This window comes from Microtus pennsylvanicus, chromosome 6 (genome assembly GCF_037038515.1).
Source record: "Microtus pennsylvanicus isolate mMicPen1 chromosome 6, mMicPen1.hap1, whole genome shotgun sequence".
NCBI classification, from domain to species: domain Eukaryota; kingdom Metazoa; phylum Chordata; class Mammalia; order Rodentia; family Cricetidae; genus Microtus; species Microtus pennsylvanicus.
The window spans coordinates 121299536-121316347 of NC_134584.1; the positions used below are offsets into that span (position 1 = coordinate 121299536).

Genomic DNA, 16812 nt, shown 5'->3' on the forward strand with positions numbered 1-16812 from the left:
CAATTAAAGCATGACTAGAGTGTTGATGGCATGACCACTGAGCACTTGAGGGGGCCAAGAGCTGCTGGGCTCCTCCTGCTCCAGCACGAGGCTCACACCGCTTGAGTGACAGCTGCAGATTTCAGTGCAGCGGAGTCCACACCCTGACAGCACAAACACAGGAGTGGCCTTGTGCATTGAGCCTTGTGTCTGCCTTAGTAGTAACAGGGTTGTGTGCGCACAGACAGGCAGCATGGTGAGGACAGGCTTGGTGTTGGAACAGGCTCTGAAATGTGGTGGGTGATTGACATCACTAGACTTCTTGTTGACAATAAGGTGTAATTTGTGGCCAGTGTAGAAATCTGGGACAGTGGAAGAGGAAATAAGTCACCTACAAAAGTCATCAAAGGAGCTTGGGAGACGGCTCGGTCAGTAAAATGCTTACTGAGTAAGCTGAGGACTTCGGTTTGGATCCCCAGAACCCATATAAAAACGATGGCCCAGTGCAGGTCTTCTCAGGCTTGGGGACCCAGAAGAATCCCTGCCACTCACCAGCCAGACTGTCTAGCTCAACACGCAAGTCCCAGGTTCAGTGAAAAGCCTTGCCTAAAAATAAGAATAAAGTGGTAGAGGACACAGAATGTCAACCTCTGGCCTACACACGCACACACACGTACACACGTACACATGCACACACACACACCCCCCACACCACATGCACACGTACACATGCACACACACGCGCACACACACACCCCACACCACATGCACACGTACACATGCACACACACCCCCCACACCACATGCACACGTACACATGCACACACACCACATGCACATGTACACATGCACACACACACCACATGCACACGTACACATGCACACACACACCACATGCACACGTACACATGCACACACACACCACATGCACATGTACACATGCACACACACATATACAACATACACAAAAATCCACTCAGACCAGTAAGAGTTAACGCCCATGACAACCTATTGTGGGCCTCTCTGAATACTCAAGGCAGATTGCTCTTAGTCCCTGTGGAAATGGGCCTGGGGAAACTGAGGCAAGAGGAGGCACGGTAGTGTTGAAATTTAAACCTGGAATCTCTCAAGTTCGTGACCCTTCAGCAGTGAGGTGGACAAGTTCCCAATTCCAGGCCTTTGAAAGCCCACCAAGGGCTATATTACTCTCTAACCACAGTGGAGTCCACGCATGCTACCTGAAGACTTAGCTTGTTCCTCATAGGTTCGCTTCTGCCTGTTTTTTTGTTTGTTTGTTTGTTTGTTTGTTTGTGGTTCTGTTCATGTATTCCCTCAACAAATATAAACTATTCTACATGCCAGGCAAGCTCAGGGCCCTAGAGCCAATGCCGCTGACTGGACTGGGGCCATCAACCTTCACCGCCGCACAGAAGGAAGTCTGCTGACTGCTACCCTGTCCCTGCAAAGTCAGAGGGGACCATTGTTCAGGCCGTAGCAGCAGGTGGCAAAACGGAAGCGTGTTTTTTCTTTAGTGTCGCCAAAGGGAAGAGGCGCTGGCTTGAGTCTCGCTCGCCTGAGCTGGATAAGTTATCTGGAGAAAGATCCCAGGAGCCTTGCCACATTTTTTTCTAAAAGAATGTTGGAAGTCTCAGTGGCCAGGTATGGAAAAGACAGTTGGGCACACTAAGGCCATTCAGGGTGCTGACGCAGGCCCAGGTGGCAGAGAGAAGGACGCCGCTGTTCACCACAGACCCTCAAAGGGCCAGTTGTCTGCACACTCAGTGGGCACCCTGCAGATGAACAAAAACACTTCTCAAAGTGCCTTTTACACAAACCGTTCTCACAAACCTTCCCGGGCACCCCGAGTGAGTGATCGACCAGGACATGCAGATCCATAGAACTAGAAAAAGATAAAGGCTTAAAGATTTGGACAGAGGATATCCAAGCTTCTTCCCGAGCCCGGTCAGGATGCAGAGAGAGGATGGAGGCTGGCTCCAGGCTGCTGTCCCTTTCCTCCCTGCCCAAGGAACTGCCACTCCTTGGACCCAGCCTGGTGCCTCAACCTGGCCTCACTCTGGTTATGACTCATGAAAGGGCCCATTCATGCCCTGGCTGCTGGCTTGGGTTGCTGCAGCCGCTGCTCCCCACTGCCTCTGTTTTCATTTCATTAGAAGAACTCCGGTCCTGAAGGTTTATGCTTGGCTGAGTCAGGGATGCTCCAGAGAGGATGTCTCGACAGAGCCACCCACAGGCCCTAGCACATTCACTGGATGGCAGATGGGGAAACTGAGGCCACACAGCCTCAGAGTATAGGGATGGTTTGGGCTTAAGCCACCAGCTGCTATGGCATCCCAGACACTCAGAGGGGCTCAGGGGCAGCCAGAAGGCAGGAAGCCCTGACGAGATGAATTCTTCCACCCAACAGGGCTCTGGCTTCTTTCAGACATGCCCAGAGCCTCTAGGGACCCAGCCTCCTGTCCTACACACAGGAAGAGAGGTGTTTACCAGGGCTGGGAGAATGGGAGGCCTGGCACAGGCCTGGCTCACAGCAATATAGCCTCAGCCACTCCTAAAAGGGGCTTTTTCCAGGGGCTCCAACAGGTGTTCAGGACCTTCCACAACCCTGCTTCTCTCAGGTCTTCCCCAGCCCCCTTGGTGGAGGAGGGACTAAGAGCTCAGGCAGTGCCCATGAGAAGCTCTATCAGACCTAAGAGGGAGGGCTTTCTGAAAGAGGAGGGGTCAGCCTAGGTGCCCTTTGACTTGGGGTAAAAAGACTGCTGGGCCTCACACACAGAAGACCCTCTACCAACGAAAGTCTGTGGCCTTGACCAGACATGTGCTTAACAAATGTGGGTGGGTGAGCGTCGTCCACATGCGAAGCTCTCTCAGAAAGGACATCTTTGCCTGACCCCTCTTTTAAAAAAGAAGGGGGAAAAAATGGGACCACTTGGAAGCTAAGCAGAAAAAAAAGTCTCGCTCTGGGCTCTGAGTCATGCGCCACCGTCTGTCTGGAATGTCTCCTGGCCCTGCTGCTATTCACTCCACACTCAGCCCGCCCTAACTGGGCCTGACCAGTGAAGCTTCCCAAATCAGATGAGGTCAGGGTGGTTTGACCATAGACCCCTCCTCCTTTCCCTCTCCCCTCCCCATCTCTCACTCCCTCCTTCTTCCCTTCCCTCCGACTTTTCCATCACTATCTGTCCTCTCCTTCTCTCTTCCCATCCTTTCATCCTTCCCTTCCTCCCTGCATCCTCTTTTTCTTCTCCCTCCCCTCTCCCTGCTCCCACTTGAGGTACAACAGGCCCCTTATAATGTGCGTGCGTGCGGAGTTAAGAGATGAGCTGAGGGCAGCACTGAGGTTTATTCATTCCTATTTGATTTCCTTCCTCTACCCCAGAGCCTGGATTTGTTTTCCAATGCCGGGGGGAAACTTGGCCCCAGTTCTGACCAGACACTCAGGAGCAGGATAACCTTGGGGATCTCAGAAAGCTGTTCCCAGGGCCAGCACCCTACATCCTCCGGAGGCCCATGTTCCTCCCGCCTTGGACATCAGTTGCCAGGTACAACTGATCTTGACCCCAGGGCCCCGCCTGTGGCAGGGTATGTGAGGACAGAGGCACCAAGACCTCTAGCAGCTCTACCCTCCTGACGAGGGGATGTCGAGGTGACTGTCAATCAGAGCAAGTGGAAACTCAGAGAGGTTTCTCTCTTACCCAAGGACACAGAGCTGGCAGGAAGCATGGGAGGGGGTGGAGCTAGGGCTACTAGTGAACTCTGTGGATGGTTACAGACATGAACTTCTGAACTGACCGGTGGGGATCCACAGACACTGGCCGTGCTCCCAGTGGAGCACATGGCTCCACTTCCCACCAGCCCCACAGATGCTCCACTCGGCACTGGCCTAGAGGTAGTTCCTAGAGAGGTCTCTAAAGCTGTCGGAGCTTCTGCTGAGGAACAGGCTCAGGACCCTCCAAGTCCACTTGCCTCCACTGGCCACATGACCCAGGACAGAGAGTATGGATCTACCTAAGCACATGACCCATGATGTGGGAGCACCACTGTCCCTTTGGCTTCTCATGAGGTGCTTTTACATGGGTGCTGAGCAGGCCAGAAAGAGGAGCTTGACCCTAAGCCTGGGGCCAGGCTGTTCTCACTCTACCCTAACCACAGTGAGGAGGCAAGGCAGGCGAAATAGTTTGTTGGCTGTGCAGGGTGTGCCCCACCAGCCCCCACATCCGGGTGAGCTTCTTGTCTTCCAGCCTCAGTTTCTCCACTCTAGCAGTTGGCTTTGAAAATGCCTGGAGGAATCTAAGCAGGATACAGTTGCTCAGGCCTCTAAATGAGGCTGGTCTATGGGGAGAAGCATCATCTCTCATCACTTATTAGGGTGAGTGTCCTGATGCCCCCAAATGTGTCTGGTGCCTGTGTGTGTCTGTGTGTGTGTGTGTGTGTGCGTGTCTGTGTGTGTCTGTCTGTGTGTCTTGTCTCTGTGTGTCTGTGTGTCTTGTCTGTGTGTGTGTGTGTGTGTGTGTGTGTGTGTGTGTGTGTGTGTCTGTGCCACAGGCTGAGGTAGCTGGGTTCAAGCTTGCTAAAGTGTGACAATGTGGCCCTGGAATCCGCCAGAGGCTTCTGCTCCTCCCACCCTGCTCTGGTCCCATGGTGTGGTTTTTCTCTGCTTCAGGCAGAGGTTAAGGCGATGACTCAGGAGCACTGCTGGCTCCCTGGATGTCCCAGAGCCAGGAAGCCTCTTGCAGAGTGTGGCTGGCGCCAGCTTTGAGTGCTGGGTTGAGAGGGGCTAGGTCAGGTCCAGAGACCTGAACTCTACTGGATGGATGAATCGAGTTAGCCACTCTGGCTGGCCCATGATTCCCCTGGAGAACGGAAGTTCAGAACTCTCAGCTCTTCCCACACAGTACCAACTAGGGTGAAAGGCAGGAGGAGAGGCCCATGCTCCCCAGGAACCCCTTCCCCTCCCAATACCACCATGACTCATCCCCCAGCAGCTCCTCCCGGGGTAAACAGGTCACACTGTCAGGAACTCTGTCCCGTGTTCAGGACCAAGAGGAGGTAAGGCAACTGGAGATAAGCCCAAGGTAAGCCCAAGTCATCTGTGAGGACCCTGTCACCCAGAAAAGTCACATGACAGTATTGTCGTGCTCACACATGACTGATGTCTAGAGTTTGCGGAGACCTTGCCCCAGCTGTCCTATGCACACTAAGGCTTCAGAGGATCACAGTGGTCCCACCTGTGCCAGCCTGAACAGCACTGGTCAGTCACAGGTAGGTATGGAAGAGGATATAGGCTACCTCCAAACAGAGGGCTGACGAAAGCACAGGAGCCAGGAAAGAGCCAGCAGCTCCCAGAGCAAAGGAGGCCTGCCATACTTGTGGCCCCTGGACAATAAAGCAGGGTTGTAGTCCTCACACCTGCCTGGCCCCAGGAAGCACAGGGTCTATCCACTGTCAAGGCTGTGGCAACAGTTTTGGGCACCAATGGCCCTGTCTATTTTGTCTGTAGCCTGGGCAGTGTCCAGAGGCGCAGAGCTAGAGAAATATGTGTACATATACTACATGCATGCACATATCATATGCATGCACGAATACATGTACACACTGCACATACATGTATATGTATGCACAGATACATGCGTATGTATGCACAGATACACATACACACACAAACATACTGATGGATTTTGAAATCCTGACCTTTCTTAAAGTCAAAACAGACATCAAAAGAAGCCGGGCGATGGAGGCACATGCCTTTAGTCCCAGGACTCAGGAGGCAGAGGCAGGTGAATCTCTGTGAGTTCGAGGCCAGCATGGTCTACAGAGTGAGTTCCAGGACAGGCTTCAAAGCTACAGAGAAACCCTGTCTCAGGCAGTGTGTGTGTGGGGGGGGGATCAAAACAAACATCAAAAGGAAAAGAAGGTAACATCTTCCAAGGTCTCCGAGGTGGGGGACTCAACTCTAGGGCCTAGGAAACCCAGTTGCTGAGGCACCCCTGCATTCACAGTTGCTCAGAGTGTTTTCTGGGGAGCAGGCCCAGAATGATGCTTAGGAAATGTGATCCGAGTCCCAGTCCTGGGGTACAGGGCAGGACGGGGGGCCTCTCAGCTGCAGCCCAGGTTCCGTTTACATTCGCAGCCATTTCTGGCTCACAGCCACGAGCCAGGCTGAAAAGTCCCAGGAAGATCAACTTTGCACCGCGGTTCGCTAGAGTTCATAGCAAGCCACAGGTGAGTTGTTCAGTACAGGCCTTGGGACCTGCCCAAGGCCAGGAGTTTCCCAGAAAGCAGCCTGGGAAGCCTGTGCGGAGCCTTGCTTTGCATGATAAAGGTGTTCCCCGGAGGAGTGAAACCGGAACTTCTGAGTGGCAGCTCGACCCTCGGTGTGGGTAGGGGGCTGTTGAACCGGCTAGCTCTAACAGGGCCCCTTTCCGTTAAGAACCTTCACCTGGTCATTTACCATTGAGAAGCCCACAGATCCATGGTCAGATGAACCACGACTTGGTTTATCTAAAGTGAGAAGTGTCCTCAGTGGTCCTATCTCTCTCGGATCTGGTTTGTGAGCTCACATCTTGGATGTGTATGGTGTGTGCATGCGTCTGGAAACCAGAGATCGGCCTCTCGTGTCATTTCTCAAATGTCCACTTTGTTTTGGGAGATAGGGTCTCTTGTTGCCCTGGATCTCACCAATTAAATGGGCTGCCTGGTTAGCAAGCCCCGTGGTTCTGCATGGCTCTGCCCCCCCCCACACACACACACACTTTGTACGAGCGTGCTGGGGCATCGAACTTAGGGCTTCATGATGAGCTCAACACCTTAATGGAACCTCTTCCAGTTTTGTGGCCCCTGTCAGGTCCCTGATCTGTGAAGATTAGGTTAATGTGTTGGATGTAGCACTTGGTCAGATGATCTTAAAGGGGTGGGTCCCTCCTCTCTAGGGACCTAAATGGCTCCTTTCCTCCCCACTGTGTTTCGATGTGCCCAGTCCCAGGCTGGATGAGGGCCCAGCAGGAAGCCACCAAGGTTGGGGACCGCAAGCTCCACTTTTATGACAAGAGCCCCCTGTAGCACCTTGGAGGGCCAGAATTGATGGGGTTGGGGAGCGGGTTCCTCAAACTGAAGTTTCCCTTAAACAGGTGCCAGTTGTGACCGGCCTCCTGACCTTCAGGGCCAGAAGCCAGAGGAAGAGGTTTAGTTGCTTTTGGTGACCCAGGGACTGGGAGGACAGGGGGATGGATAGAGCTGCGACTAGAAGCCACACAGTGGAATGGTGGCAGCTGTTTCCAAAGTTGCGCCGAAGCCAGGCTTTCCGCCCAGCGGCGTGCCAGCTGTAAAACTGGCCAAGGAGAGTGGAGGGGAGGGGGATGGCCGGGGAGAGAGTTTCCCACCAGGCCGGCGTGGCTAGGTGGATCCCATGAAACCAACACCTAGGAAAAGCCGCGCTAAAAATAGCCGGGGCGGGGCGGGGGGCAAGCGTGTAACCCAAGCCGGGGCGCTGCTGTCGGGCTGCGCGTCCGGCCTCCGCGCGAGCGCTGCCCGCGGACCGGCCCGGGAGGCGGCCCTCTGCTCGCACCCCGCCCCAGGCGCAGCGCGGCGGCTCGGTGCCCGGCGGGCGGGCGGCCGGGGCGCTGCAGGCGGGGATGAGCGCTGGGGCTGCGCGGGCCGGGCGCGGGCGCCCCGCGCGTCCCTGGAGCTGGAGCTGCGCGTGGCCAGGGCGGAGGTGAGTGCGTGGTGCTGGAGTGTGCGGGGACGGGTGCGGTCACCGCGCTGCGCTCAGGGCGCAAGACTGGCTTCGGGTCCCCACTCGAAGTGAGACGAGCTGCGTGCGCCGAGCACCAAACACGGGGCATCTTGACCGAGGCCCTGGGAGAGCCGTTGGCGACGTCGCTGGCTCTTTGCGAAGTGCAGAGCTAGCATCGCCAGTGCCCTGGGGAGTCAGAGCTGCGGGTTGAGGGAGGTGGTGCGGTGGCTCATTCATTGAGCCCTGGAGCCTTTGGTCTGCGACCTCACTGATGCCCGCTCGGGACATCCTAAGGTCCGATGCCGCGGGCGTGATGGGGTTCTGTTAAGGTACTGGAGGGTCGCCACGCTGTTGCTTCCGCCTGGAGGCCCATCGCGCCCCCACCCACCCTGTGCTTTGGGGCAGCTCCGCTGGAGAAGTCCACAGAGTTAAGCGAAGCCTACCGCGGGGACACTGCGCCCCTCGTGGCGATGGTGGGAAGAGGAGGGTATCGGGATTCATCCCGACTTCAGTGGCCGCCCAGACCCTGTCCTGCACCCGGGACCCCGGGGTGGAGACAGCAATGCAGACAGGGGACGGTGGAGACGGGGCAGCTGAGCTGCTGAGTGGGGTTCAGGCTCCAGCTGAGGGAATTGACGGATTCTCTGTCGGCTAGACTGACCGGACTGTGTGGGGACTGTGCCACGTGTTACTACTGCATTTAATCTTCAGCCGTGAGATGGGTGGGACCCCATGCTCTAGATGAAGAAAGAGAGGGTCGGAGTGGCCTGTGGTGCCCCGCTGGAAAACAGCAGAGTTGCTGACAGTGTCTACCCACACTGCCAGCTGACTCTGGTCCAGTCCTGCCTGGTAGAGGGACAAAGGTGTGTTGAGGCGTCTGTGTCCTGCGCTGTCCCAACTGTCTTGACTCAGCCAACACCCAAATCCGGAAAATAACAAGACAAGCAAGTAAAATGCCTGGGCGTATTGACAGGGCTAGTCAGGAAGAGCAGGAGCCGAGCAGGAGTCCCTTTAAGATGGCAGCCTTCTTCCCCCCACGAGCTTGACCTGACAGGTCCCAGAGGGCTGGGCAGAGCCGACAGTGTATGTCTTTCTAATGGTGAATGGGAAGAGGCCCGCCCAGGGTCGCTGTGAGGTGCAGTCTGGGAGATACAGGTGAGAGCCATGAGTGAACTCCCGGCTGGCAGTATTCCAGGGCTTTGTGGAGGTCAGCAAGTTCCAGGATTTCAGAGCCAAAGAGGATTCTAAGGAGGCCATGAACTTACAGCGTTCATCAGTGTTCTGGCCTCCACAAGACCCTATCCTCTGGGTCATTGGCTGCTTGCATGCCTCTAGTGATGGGATCCCACCCCTTCGCAGCAGCTTGAGCCTGCTGTCCTGCCACTGGTAGGGGATCTCTTTAAGTTTGGTCCAGAGCTTTTAGCTGTCAGTCATCTGGAGTGACAGACAGCACATTAAGCTAACACCCACGGCTGCCCTTCACTTCCTACCAAGTCTTTGGTGAGTGTAACTTCTCTGACTCAGCACTGCTGGCCAGAAAGCAGCCTGCCACCTGCCCTGGGGAGACATGCCCTGGGTCTCTGCATGTCCCTCACTCTTGCTAAATACCAGGGTGGCCTGGAAGCAGAGGCCAGGCCACACGCTTATTGGCACTTATCTGCAGCCTGGAATTCTGGGTCAACCACCCCTCTTGAGAATAATTCCATTTCTGTGCCTGCTTCCAACTCTAGAGCTGTAACCGAGTGTGGGGGAGGGGCAGACCTTCCAAAGAGTACCCAGGGTAGGTTATGTGGCCTTGGACAAGTCACCAAACCTCTCTGGGCCTGGGTATCAGAAAGATAGAAAGACCCGTGAGGGTGTAAGGTTGTAGCTGATGGTCTACGTGGAGGCAAGTAGCCAGGCACACAGGGCGCCATCTGCTTCTTCTCATCCTCACAAGCCTTCCTTCTGCCCACCTTCACCTCACTTCCTCCCGGAACTCCTGGGTTAAAGGGAAGGATGAAGAGTGAGCTCACCCTCAGTGCAGCCCCTACCTCCCACACCTGCCCTGGGCTCCAAGCCCAGGACACTCATTTCCTTTCCCACCTGGGACACCTCCCATTCTGTCCCTGTCCTTCCTGGCCATTACCAGAGCAGGTGAAGCAGTATCCCCTCCCACACTGCCAACATGGTCCCGCCCCTTTCCAAGCAATGCTCTGCCCCCTCGGACTATAAATGACGCTCTCAACCCCACTCCCTGTGATGGCCCAGGATACTCAGACCCAAGCATGGCAGGAGGGCGATACCAAGTGGGCTTGGGGCTTTGTGTTGAGGTGAGATGGCCTGACCATTACCAGGAAAGGTTTCTGTGTCCTCCCCCTTTCTCTGTATGCTTACCATTCCCCCTGGAGGCTGGGGCTGGGGCAGTAGACGCTGTCTAGTGTTAGCCTAAAGTACCATCATGAAGTCTACCAACAGCCCACCAATGGCAGAAAAGTAGGTCAGTGCAGGTGGGTAGCTGTTTGCTGCACTAGGGTGCTTAGCTCACCAAGACTCCACACACCTCAGGGCTGTTTCTTCCCAGAAGAGCATCTCATCTTATATATCAGAGCCCCCACATTGGCCCCATGATGTCTATGCTGTATGTGAGGGGCTGTTTTTGTTTCCAATGATTACACTCAACCGTGTGTGTGTGTGTGTGTGTGTGTGTGTGTGTGTATGTATTGGGAAATGACCTCCCTCTCCAGAGACCCAAAGAACCAAGGCAGCCATCATTTCCGACTCGGGATCCCCCCGTCAGGTGTTAACCTTCTAGTGTACATCTCTCTCCCCACGGCTTAAGAAAGGTTGAGAAGTGGGCAGGGAGGCTCCTGGGATCCACCCGGAGGTGCTGCAGGCTTGGCTGTGGTCAGCAATGAGTTCCTGCTCCAGATGTTCTTCAGAGCTGGTCTCTGTCCGCCTCTCGCTGCTGCTGCTGCTGCAGAAGCTTGCACTGAGTCCAAACTGGAGCAAGTGTGCCTGGCACAGTAAGCTGGGGGCTGTGACCTGCCTTTAAACCACCCGCTTCCACGTCCAGCCTGGCAGGATTGAAGTGGTCGCTGGGAATTACACTGTTGTTTAAATGGAGCCTGCCCTAGGGAGGCAACGCCCAAGCTAAGCTCTGCTTATGAGCATGGAGAGACACTGGCCATACACCCAACACCCAGCCATTCCAGACCTCCCTATCCAGTCCTTCCCATCACCCAGGGCTTAAAGAAAGAGGGCTCCATTATCTGCAGGGAGCTGGGAACCAAGTTCTCTTTTCTTCTAGGTGATTCTCACCCCCACCCCTCCTCCACTCAGTCCTGCTTCCTCCAGATCAGAAGGGTGATCCCCATGGGTGAGGAGAATATGAGCTTGGGGACCTCTGAGCTCCAGACCTAGTTTCTTTTCTCCTGGACCTTGCAGTATGCAAGACCAGGATAGGCTTGGAGATATGATCTGCATAACAGTGGCCAGGAATGGAGACCTCTCTGCCTAAGCCCTCCCTAACCTAGGACCCTGAGTTACTGTACAGACTGTTTGTGAGAGACCAAAGACAGGTGAGAGCTATGGTGAATGGCCTCGCATGTGAGTCGCTGCAGACGATGCCCAGGAGACAGGCTGAGGAAGCTTCCCCTCCCATCCAGGCTCCTCCTGCCGGTGCCGGTGCCAGTGGCCAATGGGGGACATTCCGTCCCCTGGCTGCCTCTCACAGTGTCTGTCCTGTCTTTGGCTGCTCCAGGGCTGGCATCTCAGCCAGCCACCTAACAGAGTCAACATTCATGAGCAGCAGTCAAGGCCCCAACCGGCTGGGGCCCTGCAGCGCCTGCAGAATGTGACCGTTAGGAGCGCCCCTGAGTGGCATTTTCCACATTCCTCGGGGGCCACTGGCCAATCTGGCCTTGGCAATGTGTAAACAGGTTGCTCTGCAGGACCTGGATGTGGCCACTGGGCCACAGGAGCAGGAGTGTGGAGTCCTGAGACCATGGCTTTCCAGGCCAGGAGCCAGGCTGCTGGTCTGGTCCTAAAAGAATCCGCTCTTTTGGCAGAGGCTGGGGTGCAAGCTGTGGTGGGTACCATCACTGTCCACGGCAGCCTACAAGGCAGGGGCCTTTTTTTCCCCCCTCACCACACAGCACCCTTTCAAAGTGTAAAGTTCTGTGGACTTTAGTATGCTCACAGAGCTGTGCAATCACGATCTAGTTCTAGAACATTCCATCCCCTCCCCCAACTCCTCCCAGCCTCCAGCAACCGCTAATCTCCTCTCTACCTCTATGGATTTGCTTATTCTGGACATTTCATGTACATATGCTCATGCTTTGCGGCTTTCCGCGTCTGGCTTCTCTCACTGGGTGTCATGTGTTCAGAGCTTGAGAGGCTGCGTCTGTCAGAACGTCGGACTAAGTCTGGCTGGACCGTGTCCTGCTTTGGGCACCACGTACTCATCCCTGAAGGAGATGTGTGGTCACTATGCATCCTGCTGCTATGGGTATTTGTGTTCAGGTGTTGTATGGGCGGATGTTTTCGTTTCTCCCTAGTGGAGGGTCTGGGCCCATGGTTGCTCACTGTGTGTCCCACCGTACCTGTGCCTTGTCAGATCTGCACAAGTCAGTGAACAGTAGAAGCCACTCACTCCTTCTGAGGATGAGGGCTGTGACTCTGGTGGAGAATGCATTGTTCCGGGGCGGATTCCCACTCCGCAGAGAGAGCAGGGGACAGGTCTATCCTGTGAGAGGCTTTATCCCATCCCTCCTGAGATGCTCAGAGCCTCCACTTTCTCACCTCCATGGGCTGTGCTCCAGTCCCCGAGCAGATAATACCCTGTCTTCCTCGTGAGACGCTGAGCTACCCAGCCCCTGAGCCACTCCTGCAGGAGACTGGTCCTTGAGGAGGGATCCTAGAACATGATCAAAAAGCACATCCTACCAATCCTTCTTGCAGCCCCCTTCAAGAGAGCTGGCAGCTGTCCAGGGTCACCGAGTGTCCAAGACGGTGGCTATCAGATCCTTGGGGAGCCACTTGAAAATGGCCCTGAACCGCCATTGAGCGTGGGCGACCTTCTTGCTCTGCACAAGAAAGGGGCTTTCTGAGATCAGGTGGGCCGTTCAGACCTGTCTCAAGCCCAGTGGGTTCCCCATCCCATCGTGCATCCCTGGAATGCACTCAGGAGAGGCAGACCAAGTGGGCAGGATACACACGGCTCTTGGTACGGCACGTACCCCAAGGTACCCAGTGATAAGTAATGACGGTCAGAGGGTCTAGACCAGGCTGCCTAAACCCCTGTGGGCCCTGGACAGGAGGTTACTGCTACACATGTGTTTCTGCTGATTTAGCCAGAGCAGCCATGTCAGGTGGATATGGGCTTGATAGGGAGAGGGCTGGGACTTACGTGGCCCTAAAGTTGGCACCAAACACCTAGAAGTCAGGCTGCACTGCAGGGACAAGTGCTGGGACAGTTCACTGTGCCAGAACACAGGCTGGGGGAGGAGGAAACATGGAACCAGCACCTCAGTAGGGAAGATGAGAAGAAAGACTCCAAGGTTGTTCCAGGAAATTCAGGGAGAACATGGACAGGCTGCCTTGGAGCCCAAGCTATGCAGATCGATAGATCGTTCAGGGGCTTCCCCTCCTCAAGGGCCCAGAGAGTGGCCAAGAGGAGGTTCCCAGGCAGGGCCTGCAGGGGTGGTGGGACTCTACCTAAGTCTGCCATCTCCCCAGGCACAGGCTCCTGTTGCACTGTTTTATAGGTGAGGAAACTGAGGTGAAGGGACTTTCCGGGACATTTATGGAGAGGGCCAGGTGCACTCAGAAGCTCACAGGAAAAGGATCTCCGTAAACAGCGGATACTGGCCCAGTGTGAGGCCACCAGGGCCGTGCTGTGGTTTGTCATCCAGGGCTTGTTCTGTGGCTATCAGGCCAGGCCCATAGTACCTGTACTGGCCCAGCCTGAGAACAGAATACAGCTGTGGCCAGGACATGTCTACATACTGTGGTGTTTGTGTGTGTGTGTGTGTGTGTGTGTGTGTGTGTGTGTGTGTGTGTGTGTATAGGTCAGAGGTCAACCTCAGGTATTATTCCTCAGCCACCATCCACCTTGCTTTTTGGAGACAGGATCTCTTACTGGCCTAGAATTGGCCAATTCAGCTGGGTTTGCTGACAGGGACTCCACCGGTCACCTCCTCACCAGTGCTGGGGTTACAAGCACATGCCGCCATGCCTGACTTTTCTTGTGGGTCCTAAAGATGGAAGTCAGACTCTCAAACTCAGGCCGTAAGCACATTTTGGCTGCTGTAATAGAACATTGTTATAAAGAGCTGTGTGTTGGTGCTGGATGATATGTTCTCCTTGTAAACCTGTGATCCCATCTTCATTGTGCCTGCTTGGCTCCTGGCTTTGCGCTGAGGGCTTCCAATGCCTTCACCTGCCGCCTAGCATCCATAGTGTTCTGCTTCTTCAGGCTCTTGCGCGAAAATCGCCTGCACTGCTGGTTGTCCAGCGGCAGGGTGAGGTATAACCCTGTCATTCCCTTTGAAGACAGGTCAGTGCCTGAGGACCCAGGAAAGACTCCCCGGAGCTATTGGTCTCTGAGGTGGATTTTGAAGGATGGCAGAAGTTTGTTGAGCATTCATGATAGGACAGAGGAGTCTGAATAGAGGAAGCGGCACACACAAAGGCTAGAGACACGTCCCCGTGGGTTGTCCTGGACCCCTCGTGTTTCCTGTCCACAGCTTCTCATGCATAGCTCCTGTCTGTACACCACACCACTGCCCACGAACTCAGTTCACTCCAGCTGGCCTCTATATTGCTGTCACGAGTTAGCAAATGGAATGGAGCTCTGGACCGCCATGTTACGCATCTGTTGAAGCCCCAGCAAAAGCCATACTTGTTGAGAACATATTTCCTCAACTTCCCAATAGAGAGACAAGATGTGGCAACCCTGGGAGAACTAAGGTGTCCAGAGCATGTGCTGAGTCTCAGGGGGACAAGCCCTGGCACCATTAAAGAGGCTCCGAGTGTCCTAGGTCAAAGTCACCAAGTAATCCCAGGGGAAATAGGTTGTGATAGGTTTATTCATGTGCTATGAATGTGGCTGTCCATGTCTCTCAGCTCTGGCATCCATGGTCTGGGTCTACCTCTGGGTAAAGCCCTTGGGACAGCATCTCCAGCCATCTGTGGACCAAAAGAAGCCTCCCAGATAGTGTCGTCTCCATTGCTCTCCGGGACATCATGATCAGCCTTGGGGGTCACCCTAACAAATCAGAGAGGCCAAGATCTGTTTCTCAGGCCGACCCACACTACTTACTAGAGAGAAGGCTTCTGGGCCTGCAGAACACCAAGAATCCACTTCCACAAGCCTTGCCCACGAGAAGGGGCAGGTTCATCGCAGCCACCTCTGAGGCTTCCCGAGAAATCTCTCACTTTGGAGAATGGGCAGCTGATCCGGGAATTCTGGGAATATCCAAACATTGTGCAGGCTCTGGTCAGAGCGGCTCAAAACCCAGGATAGTATACTAAGGTGACCCAAAGGCAGAAGCTGTGGGTTACATGTGAACATGGAAGGAGTGGTAGGGTGTCTTTGTTGGTCCGTTTGATTTTCACACTGGCCCCTTTCTCCCATTCCTGGATCATGACACCAGTTGAGGGCTGTCACCCTTCAGAGTTAAGGACCTCATGGAGCCCTAGTGCAGAAGGGCCTCTGGGCGTGGACCTGGGGTGAGTCGGGATGTGGGCGGACAAGTTGGTCCCTACAATCTCAGTAAACATCTGGCCACAGGGCCCGGCAGGAACCTGACCTTGTGGGTACCACTCGGCTGGCAGCTGTGACCAGTCTATAAATACATTCTGAAATGGACCAGCCCACATGCATTCCTGCCTCCGCACCCCAAGTGCCCTCCCAGCGGAAGACAGGCCGCCAGGGGCCTTGTGCCTGGCCAGGCAGTCACTCCTGGTGAGTGGGACTATGTCCACCCTGGGGTCAGCTCAGGGCTCACAGCATCCGATCGTTATCTGAGTACCCACAGCCAGCCCAGCACCGGCGTCTGCATTTAGCTTGGGGAAAAGCTCCCGTGCCGGCAGCCTGCTTTTCTTGGATGTCTAGGCTGTGTTTATGCCAGGCTGGAGCCTGGGGAGTAATTAGAGTCTCCAAGGGACCTGCCTGCCCTGGGTGGCCAGGGTCTGGGCACCAATGCTGTCAGAGCCAGGGACCCTCTTGGGGAACGGGGAAAGGGGAAAGGTGGTTTTGGCCCAGGCTAAGCAGTCAGCATTCAGCAGGAGGGGACTTCGAGTGGGGTCAGCCCTGAAGCTGTGAGCTTTGTTGAAGTATGTTACCTCTTGGAGCCTCTGATTTCATCCAGAGATCACAGGCCTTTTTTGAACAGGGTGAAGCTGGCAACTGATCTGACAGCCTTTGCACACCACAGGCTGGCCCTAGTGCCCCACGTTATTGTCCCTACGGAAAGTAGAGCTGGTGCTGTCCCCAGATTCTCACTCGGGGGTATCTTAGATACATTGTCTAGCCAAGGCCACCAGGGCTCTCAAAACATGAGCAGTATTGACCTCAGGCAGGACGGTCCACATCCTCACCTGTACCCGCTATGCAAGATGTGTGTGACATCCAGTGTCCTTTGAGAAGTTGGAGTGGTCACATGAGGGAAAGCAATGGGTGGCAGGACCTTGATGGATGTGACTTATAGCAAACCACTTATATTCCACATGAAATGTGTGTTTTTAAGTATCTGAGATATGTTGTCTGGTTTTTAACTCCCAGCTTCAAAGGCAAGGGTCTGTTTGTGTATGTTGCATCTTGGGAGCCATACATGGCAGGGAGCAATGAGGGGCAGACCTGGAGCACACAAGACAAATGTCCCAACCCTGGCCCTTTGGACCATTCCTAGAGTTGTCCTGGAGTGATTTCCCCAGGACACTAGCTGTGAATCATCATTGACTTGGTTCTAAAGACCAGGGGACATCAGGGGTTCAGAGTCGGAGGATTGCAAGTCTCTCTCCCAGACAGTGGCTGTGGCATCTAGAGTCTGCTCAGTGTGGCTCCCCTTGTGACCTGTGGTCACTGCAGGCACCCATGT

At 54.9% G+C, this 16812-nt stretch overlaps 1 protein-coding gene across 1 annotated transcript in view; it reads left to right on the forward strand.

Moving 5' to 3' along the window:
- The first annotated feature begins 7594 nt into the window (after positions 1–7594).
- Znf469 (zinc finger protein 469) overlaps positions 7595–16812 on the forward strand; it is a 41541-nt gene continuing 32323 nt past the window's right edge. Inside the window, exon 1 of the mRNA XM_075977502.1 lies at positions 7595–7708. The gene's annotated coding sequence lies outside the window, so the exon portion shown is untranslated. The remainder of the gene's footprint in view (positions 7709–16812) is intronic.